The sequence below is a fragment of the Sturnus vulgaris genome, chromosome 1 (genome assembly GCF_052056855.1).
Source record: "Sturnus vulgaris isolate bStuVul1 chromosome 1, bStuVul1.hap1, whole genome shotgun sequence".
Classification (NCBI taxonomy): Eukaryota; Metazoa; Chordata; class Aves; order Passeriformes; family Sturnidae; genus Sturnus; species Sturnus vulgaris.
Genome location: NC_142243.1, coordinates 109,986,916 through 110,003,797, shown reverse-complemented (window position 1 = coordinate 110,003,797; position 16,882 = coordinate 109,986,916). Strand labels below are relative to the sequence as shown.

Here is a 16,882-nt window from a genome sequence, read left to right as displayed (position 1 = left end):
TGTGAGGGAGGAAAAGATCTGCTGTCCTCAATGGGATCAGCACAAAACAATCCTCAAATCACAAGACGTGATTATTCCTGCATCCTAGGAGGCTGCTCCCATAGCTGTGGCTGTCCTCAAGCCTTCCTCCACTGCAGCTATGGGTACCTCCTTCAACTCAGCCAGGGAGCAGCATCTAAAACAGGCACAGGGAATAGGCTGGACTCCTTCAAGCTCAATAGACAGAGATGCCAAACAGGCATGTGGCTAATATTGATCACATCCAGCCTTTGGAACTTAACTTTTTTTTTTCCCTATTGGTTGAAACATTCTTTTTTTTCCCCAGTGTTTAAAAATTGCCTGACAGGATGTAAGGGACCTGCAGATGCCCTGAGGTTGATGGAATCATACTGCTGCAGTAAAGGGCAAAGGAGGAGGAGACCAACTCCAGATGATATCAGAAAGCAAATGTTGTTTCAAAGAGAAATTATTTGACTGCTGATAAATATGTGATAAAGTTATGGGTTTTTTTTTTTTAAATGTGGGAGAAATTCATAAATCCAATTCAAGAAGACCACTATTGCAGGCTGACATTGGTACATGCAGAACAGCTGAATGACCACAGAAACTCCTAAGTTCACTATGTTAACATGTGGAGCCATTATGGACTGTATTTTAGGCAACTTATTTCCAGATCATTCTGATGTTTCATTTAATTGTATTAGGACAGGATGACTGTGAGAAATAAGTAGCACAGTGGTTACATCAATTACTCTCTTTGAATTCAAGAATCATGCCTATCCAGATTGCTTAATTTCTCCCATACATCTTCATTTGCATATCTTTCTTCTCTGAAGAGCTTTCAAAAGCTCAAGTTTTAATCAGAGGACTATTTTTATAATTTTCCAAGCTGCAGTAAAGCTGCTTCATGACCTAATCTGATGGCAAATGTACCATCATTATAGAGTGGTTTCTAGCAAGTTGTACAATAACTAGTCATAATGTTTCTTGTTTTTAATCACTGATACACCAGGTACCTTGTGTCTAATTAGAGCTGTTGATCTGCAGACATTGCTTTAACTCAGACTGGCAGATGACTTGTTGGAGCAAGTGCTGCCTGGGGTGGATAAAATACCCTGGAGGGCAGTATCCACACATCAGCCCCCTCAGACACACCCCAGCACACCAAAGCTGAGAGCCAAGGGCAGCCCTGCCTCCTTGTACACCCAGCTCCAACTTTCTGCTTTTATTTCTGACACTATTCACAGCAAAATCAAAAAATCTTCTATTTCATAGGGAATGGGCATTTTGATTTGCCAATGTTTCACTTAGAATTTGTTTTTCTTTTAATATACACACAAGCATACATATTGATGTGCACATTTGATACAAAAGATACATACTCAGGAAAACAAAAGAATGTTTCCCACTGTTTGAACATGTCCCCATTCTGAAGAATTTTGCTTCCTGAAAAAAAGTTCAGAGTTTCCTCTGCTTTGGCTTAAAAGCTTTAGATGTTGTTCTTCCAGGCAGACAGAAAATCTGGCTTACCCACAGCTTCCCCCCCTCTGCTCCACATTTAACAGGTTGCTGTTGTGACCACAAGAAAGACGGCAACCGCTGCTAAAACTTTAATCTCCCCTAAAAGTCGTAATCTTTATACAGCAAATATAATGAGCTTTCTCAGTGACATACTTCAACAATATTTAACAGGATTGCATAAGCAAAGTTATATTTAAATCCACTGAAAATGCAACCCAATTCTTCACAGTCTGCTCTGGTGATAATTAATGACAGATTTCATTAATATTCACTTATCCAATTTTTTTTCTTGTAGGATTGTGTCCCTCTAACACAAGGACAGGGGAGAAGAATTGTCTTCTATTAAAGAAGCTCTGTTAGGCATCACAGATAACACACGAAGCGTGGCCATGCTGTTCTCTATCCTCTATTACACCTCAATTTATTCTCTTGAAGTTGTTTCAGTCGCTAGTTCCAGGCTGTAAGTAGAGGAGGAGTAGGAGTTATTCTGCCACTGCTGTCAGGCAAGCCAGTGGAGAAAAAAAAAAGTTTCAAAGTATTTTGCAAAATAGTTAAACACTTGGAGGTGACAAGTTTTCACCAGGGAAAACCAAATTATCTATCCTATTCTTAAACAGGAACAGTCAAGAGACACTTTTTTTATGTCAATGAAATTTCAGTTTCCCAGGGCAACACAAGGATGACACCACAATACCCTGCCTCTCTAGGGCACACTTCAGGAATGTTGCCCCCAGCTCTGCACTTAATGCAAACGTAGGAAAAATCACATGAAGCCATCTCCCACAAGCACTCTCACAATCCACATCTCATCACAAAATATGTCGAGCCCAAATCTCTGCAGCATTTTGAGATTTTCCCAGCTATGGGGGAGGACAGGGAAATGAAGAGGAAAGGGGGAGGAAGAAGGAAACAGCTGCTTCCCCTTCCCAACCTAGTATTTTTCCCAAAAGCTTTGATCTCCACTTTTTACATAGAGCATAACAGGAGCTACTTTCTTTTCCTCTGTCCTGGAAAAAGATGGATAAAAAAGCTTTACCCTTTTTTACTCTTGCAAATCATCTACCCTGTTCCTGCCAGTTTTGCTGGGGAGCTGAAGCAGCATCTTTTGCTGGGCTACAGAATCCTCTGTGAAGACAACTGTCACTCCCAGCATTTAGTTTTAATTCCCATTTGAAGCCCAATGAACTACTCCAGAGCACAACAAAATGTCCATTAAACTTTCCACAGAACCAAATCCTACATTTCAAAAATATTTATCTCGATCTCAAAGATGTTCACTCTAACTTCTTACTCCATGGGCAAATGATTTGACAGACCATACACACATAAAAAATCAGAAACTGAAAGGAAATTCAGTAACACCAACCTTCCAAGCTATGGGCTGGGAAGCTGGCCATGGAATTGCCTAATTTCACGAATATTCGGGAGGAGGGATGGCTTTATTTCAATTCACAGATTACAGCAACAACTGGAGAGAAATTCTTATAAATAGGGCTCACAAGTACACGGGGCAGCTGTTTGTCCCATCCCGACAGTATGACAGTACGTGGCACTGCTCAGTTTTCAAGGTAATTTTACTATTGTAAGTGAATTATTGTCAAAGACTGTTAGGTCTACCACTCCCAGGTATTCTAATCAGACACCACACAGCTGGATTCACATCCCAAAGCCAGGACTGTGGGCAGCTGTGAGCCCCACAGCCACCACAAAGTGAGCAGCTGCTGTTGGGACAAGTTTCAGCAAGAGCAGGCGGTGAGCTACTCAGAGGCACTGCTGTTGGTATGACCACAAAACAGGTAATTCTGAAAAAGCTCCAAGCTGGATTTGAACATCTCAATCCAGCAGGAAATGACACCCCATCTCACGACAGGTCAACAAGCTGTTGGGGGATTTGGCATGCCCCAGAGCAGCTGGCTGCTTTCCTTGAGACAGGCAATGGTGCCCCTGGGTCACAGCCACAGAAGAAAAGCATTTTTTGAAACAGGAGGCAATTGCCTTGCTGAGAAAGAAAAGTAATAATAAAAAGAAATAAAATCAGAAGCCCCTCCTGAAGGACTTCAGTATCACAAGTTTGTGGGAGAAGAGAACAAAAGATGTCCATGCATCTAGGCCCTAACCACAAATACCACTGGACGGGTGGAGGGTGTGAGAACAGAGTCAAGCAGCCAGAAGGATGCACGGTTCCCCTTGCATTTCTCTACACCTCCTCCTACAACCTGAGGAACCACACTGCTGACCATTAGGGAGTGGTGGCTTGTTTCCCAGCCTCACATCTACCTTCCCCTGGCTCTGCTGAGTGAGGTGCCAGTGCAGAGGCAACTTCCCAGACAGCCCTCCCTACTCCTGGGCACACTTTGGTACCTGAGCTGCCCCAGCAGCTGCATCTTCCCGTGACAGCAGGACCAAGGCAGACACTAAAAGCAGCACTGCAAGGGGCACAGGTGTTAGCACTTCCATGGTGATATCCAGCATTTTCCAGAGCTCATCTCCATGAAAATGTAGACACAAGGACTCTGCATGTGCATAGGCTGCACTCAGTATTCATTGCTGATTCTCTGAAAGTGGAAGGCATGAGAGACCTGTGACTCTGTTTAAACAACTAAAACAAAGCTAAAACATATTAAACATTCATGAATTTCTGTGAATCCTTAATGAATATTATTTTCTGTCTTCTGTTATGTAGCTCTTCAAGGGTACTTTTTATTTTTTTTAAACAGTGGAATGCAAGGGGATTAGACTGAGCATCTCCACCTCTTCTCAAAAATCCATTATCTTTGCAAAGCCTCTACCATGGATTGGAAGACTTTGGAGCTGGAAATACTGGAGTAACTTCCTCTGCCACAAAGATGGAGAAGAGACATGGGACCCTTTCTCAGGTCATGTGACTCAGAAATGTTGCTAATGCTTCCAACCATAATGAAAAAATATATTAAAATGTTATGCAGAAAGAAAATAAATAAAGTTTGAGTCCCTGAAAATGGATAATATCTACCTAGCTCCCCGACTCCGTTCAATCAATTAAGCTGTGTACTTCTGAAAACTGAAAAAATTAAATGTGAGGTAATATTAGAGCAGAGGCAGACCTCTGTGCTGGCTTAACCCAGCAGCTATTTGAGTTTAAGGTGATACTTGGGGTTGTGAAATAAAATCTTGGAATTTTGAACATATTTCCTTCAGTGAGCCACTGCTTTGGGGCCACTAATCCCTTTAATTGCCCCAAATCACCTAGAGGCATCTCCAGGCAGAAAAAAAAAAAAAAAAAATCTTTCTTCTATAAGCAGCATTACACCTCTAACAAAACCCTTAAACGTAAAATCAGCTGAAGAAAGTTTGATAGCAGCTCATCATGTCTTCTTAGATTAAGTATATTTAAAAAAATATAAAATATGAAGAGCCTTGAAAAAAAATCTCATTTTGACCCCACTTTGGATAAAAATGATTTTTTGTCACAGTCTTCAGATTTAGTGTCCAATATTCTTACAGGCTACATTCAGCTTTCAGTATTACAGGAATTAATTGCACACATTCATTTACATGAACATCTCAAACTTTCCTTCTAAGATTTTAAAATATACCAGCCTAGTAGTGCAAAGATGTCACTTATACCAATAAATTCTTTTGATCCTGTAAAAACTCACGCACTTCAGTATTCTTAACAAAGGTGCTAACTGCATGACTAATGACGAATTTCTGCAGAAACCTCAGCTGATGGGGCTCATGCTCAAATCAAACTAAAAAACTACTCAAATTTGACGATTTTTGGCAATGTCTTTATGAGCCAAAGGCAACAAGCTACCTGGAAAAGTAAGACTGAACATATATGCACGTGTTTGCAGGATCAGCCTCTATTTTTATACAGCCTTTTATCAAAGACAAAAGCTAATTTTAAAAATCGCCTCTTCCAAGAGATGGCACTAAATATAATTCAAGGAAGATTTACTTTATAACAGCCTGGAGGGTGTGTTAAAATACACAAAAATCTATCTTTTAAAAGGGATTAAGACATATTTAGATGGCACAGACATGAAATGCAAACTGAACAACTCCAGTACAGATACTAATCATGTGAAATGGATAACCTCATAATATCACACATCTTAGATCATCTGACTTGTGTGTCTGTCTGCATATTCAACATCACAGCCCCAAGCTGAAAAAACACAGACAGAGAAGAAAGAGATTCTTGTTTCCTGGTAAAGCTTCTTGCACTAAAGAACTGAATGCAGGGCAAAAGGCCCATTCAAAAATGTGTCACAAAACACTCACTTCACCACAGACCTAGAAGCTTTGTTGTGAGAGGAGAAAGGAAAAGAAAAGGGGATTTTGAACAACAATATTGACTAATGGGATTATGTATATACAACAGTTTCCCATTCACAACACCCTCCCAGGGAGCTGAACACAAGCTCAATTTTACCTGTGCCAGTAATAGTCACATCATTTTATGACATATATTAAGCCAACAGGGTACAGACCACAAAGCTGCTACCGAAAATACTTAATCTTCCAAGGAGGATATCAGACAGGCAATTAAAGAAACAGTAATCCTCCCCCAGACATTACGTTTTATCATCTGTAAATGTACATCTGTAAATCCTGCTCTCTTTGCTTTAAGTAGGAGCCCATGAAACACACACTTTTGTGGAGTATTTTTGGTAATATAAAGCTTTCAAATTATATATAATGTAATATCAGGGTAAGTAATACACAGAAAAGAGTATCCTGATGACAATATAATAACACACGAAGACAGACTGTTCAGCATCCTCTCAAACTTGATTTCATACAAAATCTTTTCTGTATTCATATTAGAGAGAAGGGGTATAGAGAAAAAAGTCCTAGGAGTATTTCTTCCCTTCTTTTTAATATATGAACTAATTTTTCACCTAACCACAACGAGCATACATGCTTGGAAGGTTTTCAAGAAAAAGAAAAAACCAGAAAACAAATTTGGAGTAGAACTACTGCAATTCTAGACAGGATAAACTCCGTTTTAGCAACTGGAAAAACTTATTCATGTGCCTCATAAAGAATAAATGCAGCTATGAATACAGAATAAACATCCTTGATTGTACTAATAAGAACAAATATAATGTAGACACACAGCTATTGTTTGAAGAAAAGCACATCCAAAGCTTTCACAGTGACAACTCCAGCACCCTGCCATGCTCCAACAGGCGCTGCGCAGCCTTGCAGACTGCCAGGACAACATCAGCAAGGAAAGGGATGCTCAAATAATGTGATGGCCACCACCATGTGCCTGTGGTGAAGCTTTCCAGGACAGGCAGGTGTCAGGAGGGTGCAGCAGTGGGAAGGGGAGCAGATATGGGGTTTGTCTGAGGCTCCCCCACAGGCGCTGTTGTGGGCAGTGAGTAGCGCTACTAGCAGCAGTAGTTGGGATACTCGATCCCAACAGCAGGAAACCATCTCCACAAATTCAACGAGTAAAATGAGGGATGCAAGTGCTAATAGAACAGCACTCAGCTACCTGTGACAGATCAGCAATGAGAACTGTCAAGATTTTGTCTCCTGGCAGGATCTGCTAACTACTATTCGGAAAACAGGAGAGTCATATGCCTTTATTTTTCCTTTTGAAGCAGCAGGACCTTAATAATCTGTACAGATTTGGAACCAAAACCACACTTCTGTTGCTGTCTCTTCGACTGCCTGAGAACCTGCAGCAGATTTTCTTTCCTTCCCACAAGTCTCTGCAAAGGAAGAAGGTTGAACAAAGTGCCACTGTACGAGGGTCATGGCCCCAGAGCAGCAGGAAAAAAACCAAATTATGCAAAACTTGTACTGTTTTGCTTCTGTCACCCTTTGGCTCCTCAGACCTGAACAATAATGAACTTGTCTAACGTGGAGGAAAGAGTGGAATGGCTTTGTGCTTGGATGGGTCAGAGCACATAAACGCAGAGATGTGCTTGCCAAACACCACTTGCATCTGGCTGGGATAAGGAAGAAAGATAAAGATGTTTCTCACAAGGGTGAGAAGCTGCAGATAGCAGCACCAAGAGACGACCACAACCCCCTCGCTCTGTGCAGAACCTTGGTGTGGTTCCCCCTGCCAAATCTCTGAAGGGATACAACATGAAGGCTCATTTGTTAGCTACTTACATAGAAATCACAAGCAAAATTTTGCCTTATTGCTTCCACTGAAAGTGAAATCAGTTATATTTTGTATAGAAGTGGGGTTTTTTATTTTCTTTTGATTAAAAAAATTTGTCCCCCTTGCCAGACCACACAAACAGAAACTACTACTTCCTCAGTCACTGCATGTTCATATCTAAAAAAAGCCCTGGACAAGGGTAAAACCATGCTGGGTATGACATCAGACCTCTACATTGATCAAGCTCACAAACTGCCATCAACATGTGACACACAATTTTGAAATTCTGGTTTTCCTGTTTCACTTTTCCACTAAACAGACAGGAAATATGTCTGTTAATGTGAACAACTGAATAAAAAAAAGTAATATCCATTTTTGCAGAATCTACCACATTATAAAATGAAAATCTAGAGAGCCCACAACTAACCAGTAAAAAGGAAACAGATCCTTCCCCAGTTCACCAGGGAGGTGAAGTCAAGTTTTCACTACCATAACCCTTCATCTTGGGAAAGTGGATGTGAAGGTCAAGAGCCTCTCAAAAGATAGTTTCTTCTAACATATGAAAATGATGAAAAAAAAAAAAACCAAAACCAAACCAAACAAACAAAATCCAGACAAGACCATGTTGAAATATTCCCGGGGAATCATACAAAACAAAGAACTGCAACAACTGCAAGGTAAGCGCCACTGTGACTGTTTCTATCACATTCATTTATCCAGCAAGATATTCAAGATATGCAATCGCTTGAAGGGTTGGAAATACTACCTCTGCACTTAAAATAGAAAAGACAGGCCTAATCCTGTTCTCATTTGTACCTGAGCAACCCTGCAATTAATTCAGAGGTTGTTCGTTTTCAGATGCCTTGATGCCTGCACATAGGCAGTGGCTTACAAGCGCTTTTTCACGCCAGCCTCTTTGCTCTCAGCCCATCCTCCCCAAGGGAGTGAATTCCAGTTACAATCCACACCCTTCTGCAGGGCCCTATTGCACTAAACAGGTCTTGGGCTTGGGGTTTAGCTCCTAAGGAATATGGAGGAGTAATGGCATTCTGTACAGCACTGAGCACAGCACGGGTACTGCACCGGAAAAAACATCCTTGCTCCTGCTGCAGTGCTACATCTTCCAGGAGAAGGAAGCCTCCGAGCTCACAAACACACTGTAAGAAAATGCACGTTTCCATTCACATCATCTATTCAGCCTTCCCACAGAGCACGAGGACAGCAACAGAAGGCAGAAAATACTGCCTTGAAAGTGCCTGTTTAAGGGTGCTGGAAAATTCATACAATTTGCGGTTTTTATTTTCAAACGTGTCTGCTCAAAGTTGCTCCTCGTTGCAACCTAGCACTACTTTTGACTTCAATAGCCTTACATCAATAAGGAAACTCATGAACAAACAAGAAACTAGTATTTCTAATAATTTCTTTAAAATAAACAGAAGCAAAAAGCCTCGGACAATGAAATATGTTCCTTAAAGCAATTGTGTGCAAACGCTACCTGTGAGGCTGCTCTTGAGTTCTGCAGTACCTGGAGTGCCTTCTAAAACAGAAGAATATTTTATCTTGAGGCAAGTCATGCACATGGAAAAATACGTATTTTCCAAATAAATCTCAAAGGTCACAATGGAGGTACTTGACAGTGGCACTTTGTGTTCTGCTGTAAATAATTCTTTCTTTTGAAGCAACCACCTCTGAGCTGCCAGTTCTTCTGGATTAGCTTATGCTACAAGATGGGATTCTACAAAGCAGGGAACACCAATTAAAAATCAAACCCAGTTTTGCTTTAGGAAAACAGCCTCATAAAATTAAGGAGGTTCCACAATGCTGAAGACAGAGAGATACGTGAACTCCGTTTTCAAAAATACAAACACAACCCTTTGTGCTTTAAAGGCTATTAATACCACATGGAGAGCCTTCCACACCTTTTTACGTAACCTCATGCAGCACCTGCACGACTCACCTACCTAAGAGATTAAACTGCACTTTGCAGTGTAGCACCTGAAAGCGGTTTTGTCTCTCTTCCTATTATCCAAATGTATCCCCATGTTTTGCAGTCAGAAATGCTATCATTCACTTAACTAAATTCAGAGAACTACAGAGCATGCTTGTAACTACCAAACCTCCTCAGCTGTGCCCACGTCCCAGGTATCAAGATGGGTGTCTTCATTTCCAAGTAGCTGTCACCTAATGAGGACTTCACTCCCTGCTGCGCACATCCACCACACCCCGTGGACACGTGGGCAGTACTTCTGTCACCCTGCATTTGTCTGGGTGTAGCTGATGGCAACCTTGACTGGAAAAGGAGGAAATTCATCTCCTTTTATGTTGGAGCCGTAGGTACTAACAGAGCTGCAGAAGCAACAGGGAAAGTTTGACAAAACACGAGGAATAAAGTTGGTGAGTTAAAAACCCAGAAAGATATTTTCAAGACACATTTCAGACCACAGCTGACACCTAGCTTCTGCTTTACGCTACACCCTTCATTCACACAGGCTGAGTACAGTGAGGAGGGGAGTGCAGGTTCCTAGAATATGTCCTTGTGAACAGGGTGCAAAGAGAGCTTTATCAACCATAGGTATGAGCTGCATTTGCACATATGCAAATGTATGTAGGTGATCAAACAGGCCTGAAGGCAAAGGGCCTTTTGTGACATTCACCTATTTTCTCCATCCCTACATATGCTGGGGGTACTGCATGAAACCAGACAACCCTCCAGTTGCCACAGTGGTCCTCCCTGAGTGCCAAAGGCATCCCATCTCCTTGGGGCAGTGAGCCTCTGCTCTCCCCTCCTCCTCTAGCACCATGCACCCAGGAAACTCAAATTCAGCAGACCTCTTTCTGAAGCAGGCTGGTGAAGTTGTGCTGCTTGCTCCCTTCTAAGGGCACACCATGAGGCTGGGGGTAGAATCCACTTCTCTGCTAGCTGCAGTGGGCAGCAGACTGCTATGAGTTATCTCTGTAAAAAGCAATGGTAATAATATCTGACCCTACAATGGTGATGAAACTAAATCCATGCCACTGTGTACACCTCCTGTCAAAAAGGGAGAGAGCTCAGCTCAGGGTCTCTTGCCTTCTCTCCCCTTTCTGTGTCATCCAACCCATGGCAGACCTACCAGAAACAATGATGCTGGAAATGCTGGAACCGTCCACATTTCTCCATTCAATTTCCTTACCTGGAGCTACTAACCCTGTAAGCCACCTGCAGTGGCTCTTCATGCTGGAATGGAAAAGGAAACGATGCTCCAGAGGGGAGAGGAGAAAGAGAAACCTGTCACCAGCCTTCCCACACAAGTGACAAGAAGACACAAGTAACGAGGACAGCAATGGTGCCTGTGGTTGGTACCTACTGAGGCTGCACTGGCACCACCACCACGTCCCAGCATCACTTCTGTGTCCCTTGTGTTGCAGGTATGACCTGCACAGTCATGGGTGAAGCCACACACAGCAGACAGCACATGGATGGCAGAAAAAACCAGCTTAGTGCAAGCAGGCTGCTAACCCAGTGGCACTGATGAATTCTTAGTGCCCAGCATCCTACCCAAAGCACAGAGAAATGGAAAAGCAAGCTCAAGAGCTTCATCCCTGTTTGTTTCATACAGCTCAGTTCCAGCTACATGGTGCAGAAAGAAGTCGTCATAATGTCACCTTACAGACTTTCCTGCTACACAATGAGGGGATTTCTTTTTCTTTGCAGGAAAATTTAAGCTTCTTTTGAATGCCTTTACCTATAAACTGATGTGCCTATGTCTGATTTGCCTTGACAGCATGTAGATTTGAAAATTTAATCATATTTCCTTGGTAATATGATTATCTCTAGGAGCACCAAAACACAATCCATTGTTGACTGAAAAATTATGATAAACTTCTCTAGCTTTCCACTTTTTAATCTCACCAATACTATAGAGTTAAATCCCCGATATTGCAGAGATTTACTTACTAGGAAAACATCATACACTAATGCTTGATTTAACTGAGCAATTTTATATATAAGTAAACATACAGCTCAGGCTTTTCAGGATCACTTGTAAGAGAGGACATACCTTCCTCTATCATCCAAGACAAGGAGTGGAAAACATATTTCAATTGTGGTGAGTGACTCTTTCCCCAAACCTAAATTTCACAAAATTGCTAGCCTGATCTATAACAACACAGGGGGAAACACCACTGCTTGCTAAGAACATGTAATTGTGCTTTATAATCATAGATGAGGTGAAAGGTCATTTAAAAAAAAATTGTTCTAGAAAATAAGATAAGACTTTGCTTCACTTCTCATTCCCTTCTCAATTTTCCACAACAGAAAATCTTCCTTAGGCAAACACCCTGAAACATTGCTTCTAAAAGCAGTGCAGGCTTTGAAATACATAATGAGAACAGAAAATACATTTAGCATTGATGACAGGAAAGCAGTTGCTACGAACATAACACAGTAGCCCTTGTAAAGGAACCTCACAGTTCCTTAAATATGAATCCCCCTAAATCTGCATATTACACACTGAAAAGCAAATCCCAGGAATCTTAGAAGTCTCCCACTGGCACATCACATTTTCTCCAACTACTGTTAAATTTTCTTCCCCTAAAGGCTCTAGCAGGCTCTCTATTCTACCCTTGCAGCAAAAAAACCCAAAAACAACAAAACAAACCAACCAAAAAAACCCCAAACCAAAACAAAAAAAAACCCCACACAAAAAAACCCAAAAAACCCACCCCCAAATCTGAAACTTCTGAAAGCCCTTCTTATGAAAACAAATACCATTCCTCAAATTTCTCAGCATGTTATTTGCAAACGACAGGCCAGCAAGCAGATACTCTCCATATGCCAAATTATGTCATTTCCATTTTCTAGAAAGAATACTTCTCGCAGCAAACTGGCAAGGGGTTTTTCAGTTGGGTTATGAAAAGAGCCAGCTCTGTGTCTTGCTGCACCTGCTGTGTTGCTAAGTCTGGTATCTGGTGGCAGCCCCACAGCCATCCATAGCAATTCTGGGTCCAGAAAAGAGTTTGTCATAAAGGCTGAGTATACCCTCAGAGGTACTGGCAAATGTTCAAGGGTGAATTCTGTGGATATTTGCATATAGATTTCTGTAGACACCAGCTTGTCCCATTTGCAAATAGAATCTGCTTTCCCACGCTTCTCAAGGGACAAGCTGGTGCCTACAGAAGTTTCAGTGTACCCAAGTCCCAACACATAAAACCAAGCTTCTATATTTTTAGGTTAAATTATAAAGAGCAGTCTTTTCATTCACGTAGTGCAGAGCTTGCACTACAAGAGTAGCGAAACTGAAATCAGAAGGAGAAAAAAATTAAAGAAAACAAATCAAGATTTGGTTCTGCTTCTCATCTTTACCTTCCATCATTCTAGCTGCACTACTGAGTCTCCAGACAGCCCACCTGATATTTACTTTTTTGAAACAAAGAAACCACAGAATTACTAGAGGGTTGATTTTTTTTTTTCTTTTCAGAGAGCACAATTGGCAATCTCGTATTTGTGTTTTAGGTGTTTTGAACTGTTTCAAGCTGAGCGGTATCTTGCTCCAGAAGAGTTCTCAAAGTCATAATAATTGCACACTAAAGCATACTTCATATCCAAAAGCTATCATCACACTATGATCTGTCATTATCCTATTTATCTACCACAGAACTATGTTTTTGTGATGGTCTGGAGGGCTAGTGACTCACATAGCTGCTACCAATCTTCATAATTTCAAGGTGCTTTCAACACTGTTATGGCACAGACAAAAGCTGTGTAGCAGGCTTCTAAGGAAAAGATCCAGTTTGGCTGCCTGCACAGGAGCTTTGCAGGTAAAGAAAAGGGTGAAAAGAAAGATCAAGTAGTGGAAATGCACCCACCACATAAGCAAACCTGCTGAAATTTGCTCCTTCTGCTCTCCTGCCAGCTAATGAGGGGTCACGGCACACCAGCCAAGCACCTGTTTGGTGTAACCACAGCACATCCCATGGCAGGGCTGGGCCTAGAAAGGTTTGAACTGGCAGCCAGTGAGGGCAGCCAACTCGAACATGACTTTCCATGGGTTACCAGCTCAGCTTTCCTCACAGGGGTTAATGTGCACCCACCCAGCTATATCCCTCTCACCTGTCCAGCTCTAAGGCTGCCTTACTCTGAAACCTGCAGAGTCCTGAGGCTCTGGCAGACACAGCTGCCTCTCAGCACCTGTCCTCTGTGAAGCTCTAATTAATTCCCTAGTACTCATGAACACCATGTTCTGTCCCACCGTTCTATTCTTCAGAATTGACAGCAAAGGGTTTTTTTCCTTGACTGATGAATATTAACCTCTTTTATATGACAGAGATGCTCACTAAATAGTATAATAAGAGCCTAAAATACGCCAGAGCAAATTTCTGTGGGATTTGTTTTCAAAAGCTTGTGTACTAAGGGAACAAGGCTACTGCATCTATGCTGTCCATCCCTCTGTGTGTCATCATACTCCAATGACTTCTCAACCACTGGTCAACTGCAATTAACACCTTGACTATGACCCCATTTCCACCAGTTTCAATGGAAGTAACAGAGGGAGGCACAAACATCTGTGCCCTGAACAAGGCAAATGGTGGCAGAGAGCAGCTGGTGGTGAAAGCGATGTGGGGCTGGCCAAGCTCAGCACATGCACAGCTCAGAGAACCCAGCAGCATCAGTGACTGCCCCTGCACAGCTCTCGGTGAGCGTGAGGACCCAGCCTCTCAGCGGGCTCCTACATGGGTGTGCTCCTTACAGGACTCATGGAGGAGCTTGGACACTGTGTGCTACTACTGGAACAGCCCCTATTACCTGAGTCTGAACCCTGCTGTTGAGCACTGCCCCTTCAGGGTGGCACGGGCATTTAGCCTCCTGAAGTGACAGATGAGGTCAAGAAGCATTCCCTTCTTTAGAGCCAGCAGCTATCAGAGGTATACAAGGTCACACACCTAAGAAAAGACTTAGTTTAGCATGTGCACTTCCCATTGACTTCTAAGACCACTAAATTGCTGTTTTCATGCTATGCTTGTATACATCATTCTGAAATTCGGGTTGCCCAAAGGGCTTTAGGTTCAGTGAATAGCAGAGTGTCCATCACACACAAAAGGGCTGATGTGCCTCCAGGGGCTCACAAGCCACCTCCTGACGCTGGGATGACCCCACGGGGTGGACGGTGCCCCCAGCTCTTTGTTCTGCCCCCCTTTCAGGACTCTGCCTGTAAGACACTTGATTCTGAGAGACTCTTCTTTTGTCTCTTTCATGTTTAGTTTGGAGGCATCTTCTGCTGTGGGCTGAAACTGCACTGCCTGCGTGCCCAAGGCCATGGAGAACTGGATTCTGACCTCTCAGCCCTCCACCACAAATACTTAATGATGGGATTCAGCCTCTAAAAAGCATCCTGGAGGCTTCCTCCAGCACTATCAACCCATGGAATTTTGCAAACCCTACAAAAGTCATGCAAGTCAACCACTCCAGCATCTTCATTGCATCTCTCCAGAAGATAAATACTGAGGCCAAATGCAGCTCTGTCCTTTCTAATAGGTAAAAATAAATTGAATTTTCACAAGCTTTACTAACTGTAAATTAATTTTGGAATTACTCGGGAAATTAGATTTATTGTAGGTCAGTAAATTCTGAAGAAAAATATATTTGGACCATGATAACCTCAGTGTCCTTCTGAGTGGACCTCTCCCCAGTGATTACTCAGCAGATACTCTCTCCTTGCTTCCCAGCACCTGCTGCTCCCAGAAGGAATTCTCCTGCCCATCTGCCTTCAAACCTGACATGGTGACACAGACAAAAGCAATTGTAAGCACTGTTTGAACTCCAGATCCAATCACCAATTTGCTTCCTTAGCAAAACAGAAAAAAATCCAAAACCAACCAACATAAAAAAAGAGCATGTGCTTGTTTCCAACCACCTGGCCGACTAAAAAGGAAACTTCACATATGGAAACAGCAATATTTTTCCTAAAGAAAGCTATGGCAACAAGAATTCTAGGCATACACAAAAATAGGTACCTGGACCATCACCTATTCCACAGGATGTGAAATTATTTTAAACCAGTGTTGCTGAAACCTGGTTTCACAGAACTCCTCACTAATTTCAGATTATGCTATTAAAATGAATTATAATTTCATGAAAGGAACCCTGGCCCTTGTTTCTACTGAACTCATGTCCTTGTCCACCTATTCACCACAAATTTAAACAAACTCCTTCTGCAGGAGGACAGGAGCCTTTGGCATCAACCAGCCAATTTCTGAAAAAGCCTTTTTTTTGCCATTTACATATAATTATATACTAGCCTCCAAGCAGCTAGAAGCTCCACGTTCCTTTTTCGTATCGTTTGTTTCTTGTGAATACACATAGAGCACAAACCCAAACCACATTAATGATAACCTTGTTAAATATAAACTAGTATGCAATTATACAAACTGCTAACACAAACAAAAAGCCAGGGAACTCTGATTACATGTTCGCAATGGTTTCTGAAAACTAAATAAAAATAACAACATAAGGCAACCTGTCTTGTCTAATACAGAAAAAGGTTTCACGTTGTAACTTACATGTTTCAGCACAGAGGACTAGTCTATCAAACAACTCTTCAAACTCAGTTTCAAGCACACTCACTGCAAGGAGAGCAGGAGGGTGGGAGGAAAGGCAGCCGGTGCACACGTGAACGATCAAAAAAATCTGATTTTCTTCTCTGCATCATCCTTCAGATGAGCTAATGCCTGTCCCTGGGCAGGTGTGGCAACTTTCACTCTGAGCAGGGCTGGCTGTGTCCTGGGGATTTGGCTCCTTCCTCTCCATTAAGAGAGCAGCAGAAGGGCTGCTCGAGTCCTCTGTTCTTGGGCTTGTGCCAGCCCGGTGCATGCCTGTGATTTAACTTCTCTGCAGCCAAGGGTGAACCCTACAATCAGAGCTCCTACCACACCTTTTCATTAAGATGATGAAGCGCTAACATTCTGTGCAACCTCTGTGGTCTGCAGCTGCCCGTTTCTGGTGTTTAAAAATATATACCTTTTCCAGAACAGAAACAGATCTATTGAAGGCAGGCCAAAGTCTGCCCCGGATTGCACACGTGCAGCATCACGACAGCCAGCAAAGGCGGGGGATATTACCCAGAGCTCTCCTGCACCAGTGTCAGCCTTAGGCAAGTGCTACAACGGAGAGCCTCATACATGTCAGCAGAGTAATGCAAAGTCTCCACCACAGCTGAATCTAGCTCTCAAGACAACAAAAGAGCATGAGAAAACCAGTACTTTCCTTGCAGCATGCTT

The 16,882-nt window shown here is 42.3% G+C and overlaps 1 protein-coding gene across 1 annotated transcript in view; it reads right to left on the bottom strand.

Annotated features, from left to right (window-relative positions):
• The window catches only part of CABLES1 (Cdk5 and Abl enzyme substrate 1), a 70,582-nt gene that overhangs the window by 51,245 nt on the left and 2,455 nt on the right, over window positions 1-16,882 (bottom strand). The gene's annotated exons all lie outside the window — the stretch shown is intronic.